At 40.5% G+C, this 11,948-nt stretch overlaps 1 non-coding gene across 1 annotated transcript; it reads left to right on the top strand.

Annotated features, from left to right (window-relative positions):
* Window positions 1-10,692: 10,692 nt before the first annotated feature.
* On the top strand, window positions 10,693-10,800 carry LOC112780552 (small nucleolar RNA R71). Its single transcript, XR_003191379.1, has one exon. It is a non-coding gene; the product is annotated as a small nucleolar RNA R71 (small nucleolar RNA).
* Window positions 10,801-11,948: the final 1,148 nt, after the last annotated feature.

Genomic DNA, 11,948 nt, shown 5'->3' with positions numbered 1-11,948 from the left:
TATTTGTGTTCTTAGGGTAAGTGTTCTGTAAGGGGGCAACTCTTTAAAATTAAGCTTTCAGCCAATACTCCCGAACCAGTTGGTTCAGGTGCTAGGTGTTGAAGCACCTAAGGATTACTTGCTCAAGTCTTCCCCCATACATACACACCACATGCATATAGTTTTATTGTTTTTTTTTCTTGAGACCTTGGTGTCCAGACCTCTTTGGGTTACTAAATGCTCTGTACCAAGTTACCAAGTGATAAGGCACCCTAAGAGCTTATTCATCAAGTAGATCCTCAACAGGAACACCACATACACATGCCTCAAGATTAAAACTATGGTGCCTAGCCTATTGCTTACTCTTTTTCTTTATTTTTCAACCTTTATTGTTCTTTTCCCTTTTTCTTATTAGGATCTTCTTATTTAGCTAGTCTCATGGGGTGTGTCACAAGCATAGTATTACTGACAGATAGTTGTCCTCCCACCTTATGGTTGAACCAACTTAGCTAACTTATGACTATACCATAAACTCATGAACTCACTCCATAGTATGAACTCCTCTCTGGTCTTAAAAACACTCATTCTCTTTTTCATTTGATTCAAAGGGACAATCATACACTTAAGCAAAGAGAGGATGCAGTGACATAAAGACCAGCAAGCATAGACCTCTTCAACATAAAACTTAAGAGACAGAGTTGAAAAAGGTTCCAACTACGAGTAACTATTAATCAAAGTGCATTCAGACTTCCAATTTTCCACAATTCTGAGTATAATGGAATTAAGTAACAATGCAACCTTCGGGTGATGATTTCTAGTTGCCCTCTTTCTTGTCATCATCCTAGTTCTCGCTACTTCACTTCCTTGGGTGAAGGTGCACCATTTCCTTATAAGATTCCTGCAAAGTAATTGAAAGTTGCTTGTTCCCACAGCACTTGCGACATAGTTAGCTTGCATGAACTTAATTTGGTGTGTGAACACCAAACTCAGTTCCTTGCCCAGTACAAAACCTTGCATATATGCAGAGAACCTCATATCTTGTTGTTAACACAACAATTATTACTAAAGTCTAACTACATCTAAGTGGTTTCCCTTGATTGGTTGGAGCTAGCAATGTGCTTTTGAAATGGAGTGTGATTCTTTTGGTGGAACACCAAACTTAGAATCACACTTTCACTCTTGAATTGTTTTGGTGTGGAACACCAACTTAGCTCCTCGCAATACAGGGAAACAACTTGCGATCTTTATTAAAAAAGATGAAAGTAACTACCTGAGGTTGGTGCTCCACAGAGCTCTTTATCGTCGCTAGCTCGACGGTTCTCCTTTACTTGAGATGGTAATTCACTCTGGGTTTTCCCCATATTGCCCAGATAATGCTTGAGTCTTTGTCCGTTCACTGTAAAAGTCCTCTCTGACCCTTTATCCATGATTTCGATGTGTCCATATGGTGAAACTTTTGTGACAAGAAAGGTCCGGACCACCTTGATTTGAGTTTTCCTGGGAATAGTCTCAATTTAGAATTGTAAAGGAGTACTCGCTGCCCCTTTTCGAAACTCCTGGGTGCAAGATGTAGGTCATGTCTTCTCTTTACCTTCTCTTTATATATCTTGGTATTTTCATAGGCTTGTGACCTGAATTCCTCCATCTCTTGCAGCTGCAAGATCCTCTTTGCACCAGCATCAATGCTGTCAAAATTTAGTATCTTGATAGCCCAGAGAGCCTTGTGTTCCAGCTCCAGTGGTAAATGGCAAGCCTTCCCATACACTAGTTGGTATGGGACATTCCAAGTGGTGTTTGAATGCTGTTCTGTATGCCCAAAGAGCATCGTCCAGCTTCTTCGACCAATCCTTTCTTGATGCACCCACTGTCTTTTCCAGGATCCTCTTTAGTTCTCTGTTGGATATCTCAGTTTGTCCACTTGTTTGGGGATGGTAGGGCGTGGCTACCTTGTGTTTTACCCCATATCGTAGGAGAAGAGCTTCTAGTGGTCTGTTACAAAAATGGCTCCCTCCATCACTGATAAGCGCTCGTGGACTCCAAACTGGCTAAAGATATTCTTCCTGAGGAAGTTCATGACTACCCTGTTATCATTCGTTGGGGTTGCAATAGCCTCTACCCACTTGGAAACATAATCCACTGCTACCAAGATGTATTTGTTTGCATATGAGGTTGGGAATGGTCCCATGAAATCGATTCCCCACACATCAAACAATTCCAGTTCCAAGATGAAATTTTGTGGCATCTCATTTCTTTTGGGCAAGTTTCCAGATCTTTGGCATTCATTGCAGCTCTTTACTAGTTCTTTGGCATCCTTGAAAAGGGTGGGCCAAAAGAATCCGCTTTGTAACACCTTAGCTGCAGTTCTATCCCCTCCAAAGTGGCCTCCATAGCATGAGCCGTGGCAATTCCATAGGACCTCTCGTCCTTCTTCTTCCGAAACACATCTTCTAAGGATTCCATCTGAACACTTCTTGAATAGATATGGCTCATCCCAGACAAAGTACTTTGCATCATTCATGAGCTTTCTTTTTTGATGTTTATTGATCTCTGGAGGCAATGCCCCAGTTGCCTTGAAGTTTGCAATGTCTGTGAACCATGGTGCTTTGTGAACTAGCATTAACTGCTCATCAGGGAAGAACTCGTTCACACTTGTATCAGGTGTTCCACCTTTATCATGAGGAATCCTGGATAGGTGATCTGCTACCTTGTTCTCCACTCCTTTCTTGTCTTTGATCTCAATATTGAATTCCTGCAACAATAGGATCCATCTTATTAGTCTTGGTTTTGATTCTTGCTTGGCAAATAAATATTTAAGTGTTGTGTGATCCGTAAAAATAATCACTTTAGCACCAATGAGGTATGATCTAAACTTGTCAAATGCAAAAACTATTGCCAGCAATTCCTTTTCAGTAGTGGTATAATTTCTTTGAGTATCATTAAGGACTTTGCTCGCATAGTATATCACATGGACTAAGTTATCTTTCCTCTGTCCCAACACTGCCCCAATTGCAAAATCAGATGCATCACACATCAATTCAAATGGTAAATTCCAATCAGGTGGGGAAATGATAGGAGCAGAGGACAACCTCATCTTCAAATTTTCAAAGGCTAACATGCATGTTTCATCAAAGATAAATGGTGTATCTGATATAAGGAGATTGCTTAAGGGCGTGGCTATCTTTGAAAAATCTTTAATAAACCTTCTGTAAAAACCAGCATGCCCTAAAAAGCTCCTAATTGCCCTGACATCACTGGGTGGGGGCAGTTTTTCAATAAGTTCTACTTTGGCTCTGTCAACCTCAATGCCTTGGTTAGAAACTTTGTGACCAAGGACTATTCCTCCTATCACCATAAAGTGACATTTCTCCCAGTTCAAGACCAGATTGGTCTCTTGGCATCTTTTCAATACCAAGGCGAGGTGATGTAGGCAACTAGGAAAGGAATCTCCGAATACCGAGAAGTCATCCATAAAAACTTCAATGAATTTTTCTATCATATCTGAAAAGATAGAAAGCATGCAGCGTTGGAAAGTCGCAGGTGCATTACATAGCCCAAATGGCATGCGCCTGTAGGCAAACACTCCATATGGGCAAGTGAATGAGGTTTTCTCTTGATCTCTGGGATCAACCACTATTTGGTTATATCCTGAAAAACCGTCGAGAAAACAATAATAAGCGTGCCCTGCGAGTCTTTCCAACATCTGATCCATGAATGGAAGGGGGAAATGATCTTTTCGCGTAGCCTCGTTGAGCATCCTGTAGTCTATGCACATCCGCCATCCTGTGACTGTCCTTGTAGGAATTAGTTCGTTTTTCTCATTAGGAACCACGGTAATTCCTTCCTTTTTTGGGACAACATGCACGGGGCTGACCCAAGGGCTGTCTGAGATCGGGTAAATTACCCTTCCCTGCCATAACTTCATAACTTCTTTCTGTACCACTTCCTTTATGATTGGGTTCAACCTCCTTTGAGATTGTATGGATGGTTTGGCATCATCTTCCAGCAGTATCTTGTGCATACATGGTGCACGAAATTGTGATCTCAGGCAACGGCACCAGAAACTCTGTACGCACGTCTTAATAAATCGTTTTTCATTCACAACTTCGATACAACTAACCAGCAAGTGCACTGGGTCGTCTAAGTAATAAACCTTACGTGAGTAAGGGTCGGTCCCACGGAGATTGTTGGTATGAAGAAAGCTATGGTCACCTTGTAAATCTCAGTCAGGCGGATATCAAATAGTTATGGAGTTTTTGAAAATATATAATAAAATAAGGATAGAAGCACTTATGTATATCATTGGTGAGAATTTCAGATAAGTGTATAGAGATGCTTTCGTTCCTCTGAACCTCTGCTTTCCTGCTGTCTTCATCCAATCAGTCTTACTCCTTTCCATGGCTGGCTTTGTGTAAGAACATCACCGTTGTCAATGGCTACTTTTAATCCTCTCTGGAAAATGGTCCGATGCGCTGTCACTGCATGGCTAATCGTCTGGAGGCATCACCCTTGCCAATGGCTGCATCCTATCCTCTTGTGAAAATGGTCCAAATGCTTTGTCACAGCACGGCTAATTATCTGAGGTTCTCGATCATACTGGAATAGGATTCACCCTCCTTTTGCGTCTGTCACTACGCCCAGCACTCGCGAGTTTGAAGTTCGTCACAGTCATTCAATCCCAGAGTCCTACTCGAAATACCACAGACAAGGCATAGACTTTCCGGACCCTCATGAATGCCGCCATCAATCTAGCTTATACCACGAAGATTCTGATTAAGAGATCCAAGAGATACTCATTCAATCTAAGGTGGAACGGAAGTGGTTGTCAGGCATGCGTTCGTGGGGAATGATGATGATTGTCACGTTCATCACATTCAGGTTGAAGTGCAAATGAATATCTTAGAAGCGGAATAAGTTGAATTGAATAGAAAAACAGTAGTACTTTGCATTAATTTTTGAGGAACAGTAGAGCTCCACACCTTAATCTATGGAGTGTAGAAACTCTACCGTTGAAAATACATAAGTGAAAGGTTCAGGCATGGCCAAATGGCCAGCCCCCATGGAGGTCTAGAGATCTAAAAATGATCAAAAGATGATCCCAAGATGTTCAAAGATGTCTAATACAATAGTAAAAAGTCCTATTTATAATAAACTAGCTACTAGGGTTTATAGAAGTAAGTAATTGATACATAAATCCACTTCCGGGGCCCACTTGGTGTGTGCTTGGGCTGAACCTGAATGTTACACGTGCAGAGGTCATTCTTGGAGTTGAACGCCAGTTTGTAACGTATTTCTGGTGTTCAACTCTGGCTTGTGACGTGTTTCTGGCGTTTAACTCTAGACAGCAGCATAGAACTGGCATTCAACGCCCTTTTACGTCATCTAAAATCGGTCAAAGTATAAACTATTATACATTGCTGGAAAGCCCTGGATGTCTACTTTCCAACGCAATTGGAAGCGCGTCATTTTGAGTTCTGTAGCTCCAGAAAATCTACTTTGAGTGCAGGGAGGTCAGAATCCAACAGCATCAGCAGTCCTTCTTCAACCTCTGAATCTGATTTTTGCTCAAGTCCCTCAATTTCAGCCAGAAAATACCTGAATCATAGAAAATCACACAAACTCATAGTAAAGTCCAGAAATGTGAATTTAACATAAAAACTAATGAAAACATCCCTAAAAGTAACTAGATTCTACTAAAAACATACTAAAAACAATGCCAAAAAGCGTATAAATTATCCGCTCATCACAACACCAAACTTAAATTGTTGCTTGTCCCCAAGCAACTAAAAATCAAATAGGATAAAAAGAAGAGAATATACTATAAATTCCAAACTATCAATGAAACATAGCTCCAATTAAATGAGCGGGACTTGTAGCTTTTTGCCTCTTGAATAGTTTTGGCATCTCACTTTATCCATTGAAGTTCAGAATGATTGGCATCTATAGGAACTCAAAGTTCAGATAGTGTTATTGATTCTCCTAGTTCAGTATGATGATTCTTGAACACAGCTCTTTTATAAGTCTTGGCCGTGGCCCTAAGCACTTTGTTTTCCAGTATTACCACCGGATACATAAATGCGACAGACACATAATTGGGTGAACCTTTTCAGATTGTGACTCAGCTTTGCTAAAGTCCCCAATTAGAGGTGTCCAGGGTTCTTAAGCACACTCTTCTTTTGCTTTGGACCTTGACTTTAACCGCTCAGTCTCAAGTTTTCAGTTGACACCTTCACGCCACAAGCACATGGTTAGGGACAGCTTGGTTTAGCCGCTTAGGCCAGGATTTTGTTCCTTTAGGCCCTCCTATCCACTGATGCTCAAAGCCTTGGGATCCTTTTTATTTACCCTTGCCTTTTGGTTTTAAGGGTTATTGGCTTTTTGCTCTTGCCTCTTGGTTTTAAGAGCTTTTGGCTTTTTCTGCTTGCTTTTTCTTTTTTTTTTCTACAAGCTTTGTTCTTTGCTGCTTTTTCTTGCTTCAAGAATCATTTTTATGATTTTTCAGATTATCAAATAACATGTCTTCTTGTCATCATTCTTTCAAGAGCCAACATATTTAACATTCTTAAACAACAATTTCAAAAGACATATGCACTGTTCAAGCATTCATTCAGAAGACAAGAAGCATTGTCACCACATCAATATAATTAAACTAAGTTCAAGGATAAATTCGAAACTCATGTACTTCTTGTTCTTTTGAATTAAAACAGTTTTCATTTAAGAGAGGTGATGGATTCATAGGACATTCATAACTTTAAGACAAAGTTACTAAATACTAATGATCATGTAATGAAGACACAAACATGGATAAGCACTTAACATAGAGAAAATGAAAAACAGAGAATGTAAAAACAAGGAATGAGTCCACCTTAGTGATGGTGGCATTTCCTTCTTGAGGAACCAATGATGTCCTTGATCTCTTCTATGTCTCTTCCTTGTCTTTGTTGCTCTTCCCTCATTGCTTTTTGATCTTCTCTTATTTCATGAAGGATGATGGAGTGCTCTTGATGTTCCACCCTTAGTTGTCCCATGTTGGAACTTAATTCTCCTAGGGAGGTGTTGATTTGCTCCCAATAGTTTTGTGGAGGAGAATGCATTTGAGGCATCTCCGGGATCTCATGGTGATGAGCTTCATGCGTCTTTTGAGATCCATGAATGGGCTCTCTTGCTTGCTCCATCCTTTTCTTAGTGATGGGCTTCTCTTCCTCAATGGGAATGTCTCCTTCTATGAAAGCTCCAGCTGAGTAACATAGATGGCAAATAAGATGAGGAAAAGCTAGCCTTGCCCCAGGAGAGGGCTTTTCGGCTATTTTGTAGAATTCAAGGGAGATGACTTCATGAACTTCTACTTCCTCTCCAATCATGGTGCTATGGATCATGATGGCCTGATCCACAATAACTTCAGATCGGTTGCTAGTGGGGATGATGGAGCGTTGGATGAACTCCAACCATCCTCTAGCCACAGGCTTGAGGTCCAGTCTTCTTAATTGAACCGGCTTGCCTTTGGAGTCAATCTTCCATTGAGCTCCTTCCACACATATGTCCATGAGGACTTGGTCCAACCTTTGATTAAAGTTGACCCTTCTAGTGTAGGGGCGTGCATCTCCTTGCATCATAGGCAAGTTAAACGCCAACCTCACATTTTCCGGACTAAAATCTAAGTATTTCCCCCAAACCATTATAATATAATTCTTTGGGTTTGGGTTCTTACTTTGATCATGGTTCCTAGTGATCCATTCATTGGCATAGAACTCTTGAACCATTAGGATGCCGACTTGTTGGATGGGGTTTGTTAGAACTTCCCAACCTCTTCTTTGGATTTCATGTCCGATCTCCGGATACTCATTCTTCTTGAGCTTGAAAGGAACCTCAGGGATCACCTTCTTCTTGGCCACAACATCATAGAAGTGGTCTTGATGAGCTTTGGAGATGAATCTTTCCATCTCCCATGACTCGGAGGTGAAAGCTTTTGTCTTTCCTTTCCCTTTTCTAGAGGATTCTTCGGTCTTGGGTGCCATCAATGGTAATGGAAAAACAAAAAGCTTATGCTTTTACCACACCAAACTTAGAATATTGCTCGCCCTCGAGCAAGAGAAGAAAGAATAGATGAAGAAGAAGAAGAAAATATGGAGGAGAGGGGGAGAGGTGTATTCGGCCAAGAAGAGAAGAGAGGGTTGTGTTGTGTGAAAATGAGGAGGAGTGGAAGGCTATATATAGGGAAGGGAGGGGGGTTAATTTCGGCCATATAGGGTGGATTTGGGTGGGAAATTGATTTTGAATTTTGAAGGTAGGTGGAGTTTATGAGGTAGGTTTATGGGGAAGAGTGGATGGATGTGAGTGGTGAAGTAGTGATAGGGAAGAGAGATTGAGGTGATTGGTGAAGAGTTTTGGGGAAGAGTGTTTATGGGATTGTGTGAAAGAGGGGTGAGAAGAAGTGAGTGGAGGTAGGTGGGGATCCTGTGGGGTCCACAGATCCTGAGGTGATCTTGTGGGGTCCACAGATCTTGAGGTGTTCAAGGATTTACAACCTTGCACCAAATTTGGCATGCAAAATGCCCTTGCACACAACTCTGGGCGTTCAGCGCCAGATTGGTTCTTGTTCTCGGCGTTGAACGCCCATTTGTTGCCCATTTCTGGCGTTGAACGCCAGAACCATGCTTGTTCTGGGCGTTCAGCGCCAACTCTTCTCCAAGGTGCAATTCTGGCGTTCAAACGCACAGATGCTGCCCATTTTGGGCGTTCAGCGCCAGAACCATGCTCTGTTCTGGCGTTGAACGCCAGCCAGATGCTTCTTACTGGCGTTTAAACGCCAGTAAGGTCTTCTTCCAGGGTGTGATTTTTCTTCTGCTATTTTTGATTCCGTTTTCAAATTTTTTATTTATTTTGTGACTCCACATGATCATGAACCTAATAAAACATGAAAGAACAAGAAAAAAATAAAATAGAATTAGATAAATAAAAATTGGGTTGCCTCCCAATAAGCGCTTCTTTAATGTCAATAGCTTGACAGTGGGCTCTCATGAAGCCTCACAGATGTTCAGAGCACTGTTGAGACTTCCCAACACCAAACTTAGAGTTTGGATATGGGAGTTCAACACCAAACTTAGAGTTTGGTTGTGGCCTCCCAACACCAAACTTAGAGTTTGACTGTGGGGGCTCTGGTTGACTCTGTTTTGAGAGAAGCTTTTTATGCTTCCTCTCCATGTTTACAGAAGGATGACCTCGAGTTTTAAACACAAGGGAGTCCTCATTCAATTGAAGGACTAGTTCACCTCTGTCAACATCAATCACAGCTCTTGCTGTGGCTAGGAAGGGTCTTCCAAGGATGATGGATTCATCCTCATCCTTCCCACTATCTAGGACTATGAAATCAGTAGGGATGTAAAGGCCTTCAACCTTTACTAACACGTCCTCTACTTGTCCATAAGCCTGTTTTCTTGAATTGTCTGCCATCTCTAATGAGATTTTAGTAGCTTGTACCCCAAAGATTCCCAGTTTCTCTATTACAGAGAGGGGCATGAGGTTTATCCCTGAACCAAGGTCACACAGAGCCTTTTCAAAGATCATGTTGCCTATGGTACAAGGTATTAAGAACTTTCCAGGATCCTGTTTCTTCTGAGGCAATGTCAGTTGATCCAGATCACTTAGTTCATTGGTGAACAAGGGAGGTTCATCTTCCCAAGTCTCAATACCAAATAATTTGGCATTCAACTTCATGATTGCACCAAGGTACTTGGTAACTTGCTCCTTAGTAACATCCTCATTCTCTTCAGAAGAGGAGTACTCATCAGAGCTCATGAATGGCATAAGGAGGTTTAATGAAATCTCTATGGTCTCTAGTTGAGCCTCAGATTCCTTTGGTTCCTCAGAGGGAAACTCCTTATTGATCACTGGACGTCCCAGGAGGTCTTCCTCACTGGGATTTACGTCCTCCCCTTCCTCTCCAGGTTCGGCCATGATGGTTATATCAATGGCCTTGCACTCTCCTTTTGGATTTTCTTCTGTATTGCTTGGGAGAGTACTAGGAGGGATTTCAGTGATCCTTTTACTCAGCTGGCCCACTTGTGCCTCCAAATTTCTAATGGAGGACCTTGTTTCATTCATGAAACTTACAGTGGCCTTAGATAGATCAGAGACTAAGTTTGCTAAATTAGAGGTATTTTGTTCAGAGTTCTCTGTCTGTTGCTGAGTGGATGATGGAAAAGGTTTGCTATTGCTAAACCTGTTTCTTCCACCATTATTAAAGCCTTGTTGAGGCTTTTGTTGATCCTTCCATGAGAGATTTGGATGATTTCTCCATGAGGGGTTATAGGTGTTTCCATATGGTTCACCCATGTAATTCACCTCTGCTATTGCAGGGTTCTCAGGATCATAAGTTTCTTCTTCAGAAGATGCCTCTTGAGTACTGTTGGATGCAGCATGCATTCCATTCAGACTCTGAGAAATCATATTGACTTGCTGAGTCAATATTTTATTCTGAGCCAGTATGGCATTTAGAGTATCAATTTCAAGAACTCCCTTCTTCATAGGCGTCCCATTACTCACAGGATTCCTCTCAAAAGTGTACATGAATTGGTTATTAGCAACCATGTCAATGAGTTCTTGAGCTTCTGCAGGTGTTTTCTTTAGGTGAATGGATCCACCTGCAGAAGTATCCAATGACATTTTAGCCAATTCAGATAGACCATCATAGAATATATCCAGGATGGTCCATTCTGAAAGCATGTCAGAAGGACACTTTTTGGTCAGTTCTTTGTATCTCTCCCAAGCTTCATAGAGAGATTCACCTTCTTTCTGTCTGAAGGTTTGAACATCCACTCTAAGCTTACTCAGCTTTTGAGGAGGAAAGAACTTGACTAAGAAAGCCTTGACCAGCTTATCCCAAGAGTTCAGGCTATTCTTAGGTTGAGAGTCCAACCATACTCTAGCTCTGTCTCTTACAGCAAAAGGGAAAAGCATGAGCCTGTAGACTTCAGGATCTACTCCATTAGTCTTAACAGTATCACAGATCTGCAAGAATTCAGTTAAGAACTGAAAAGGATCTTCAGATGGAAGTCCATGAAACTTGCAATTCTGCTGCATCAGAGAAACTAATTGAGGTTTCAGCTCAAAATTGTTTGCTCCAATGGCAGGAATGGAGATGCTTCTTCCATGTAAATTGGAATTAGGTGCAGTAAAGTCACCAAGCATCCTCCTTGCATTATTATTATTTTCGGTTGCCATCTCCTCTTCTTGTTCGAAAATTTCTGAAAGGTGCTTGCTGGATTGTTGTAATTTAGCTTCTCTTAGTTTCCTCTTCAGAGTCCTTTCAGGTTCTGGATCTGCTTCAACAAGAATGTTCTTGTCTTTGCTCCTGCTCATATGAAAAAGAGGGACAGAAAAATAATAATAGGGATTCTTTTTACCACAGGTATAGAGGTTCCCCTGTGTGAGTAGAAGAAAAGAAGAAGAAAAAATTCGAACACAGATGGGAGAGAAGGAGAATTTTCAAAAATTATTTTTGAAAAAGAGTTAGTGATTTTCAAAAATAGTTTTTGAAAAAGGTTAGTAATTTTTCGAAAATTAAAATCAAAAATTAAAATAATTAGTTAATTAAAAAGAAATTTTGAAAAAGATGGAAGATATTTTCGAAAATTAGAGAGAGAGAGTTAGTTAGGTAGTTTTGAAAAAGATAAGAAACAAACAAAAAGTTAGTTAGTTAGTTGAAACAAATTTGAAAATCAATTTTGAAAAGATAAGAAGATAAGAAGTTAGAAAGGATATTTTAAAATCAAATTTTGAAAAAGATATGATTTTAAAATAGATAAGATAGAAAGATATTTTTGAAAAGATATGATTAAAATTAGTTTTGAAAAAGATTTGATTTTTTTAAAATCACAATTAATGACTTGATTCACAAGAAATCATAAGATATGATTCTAGAACTCAAAGTTTGAATCTTTCTTAACAAGCAAGTAACAAACTTGAAATTTTTG

The sequence above is a fragment of the Arachis hypogaea genome, chromosome 19 (genome assembly GCF_003086295.3).
Source record: "Arachis hypogaea cultivar Tifrunner chromosome 19, arahy.Tifrunner.gnm2.J5K5, whole genome shotgun sequence".
NCBI classification, from domain to species: Eukaryota; Viridiplantae; Streptophyta; class Magnoliopsida; order Fabales; family Fabaceae; genus Arachis; species Arachis hypogaea.
This window is presented reverse-complemented; position numbering and strand designations above follow the sequence as displayed.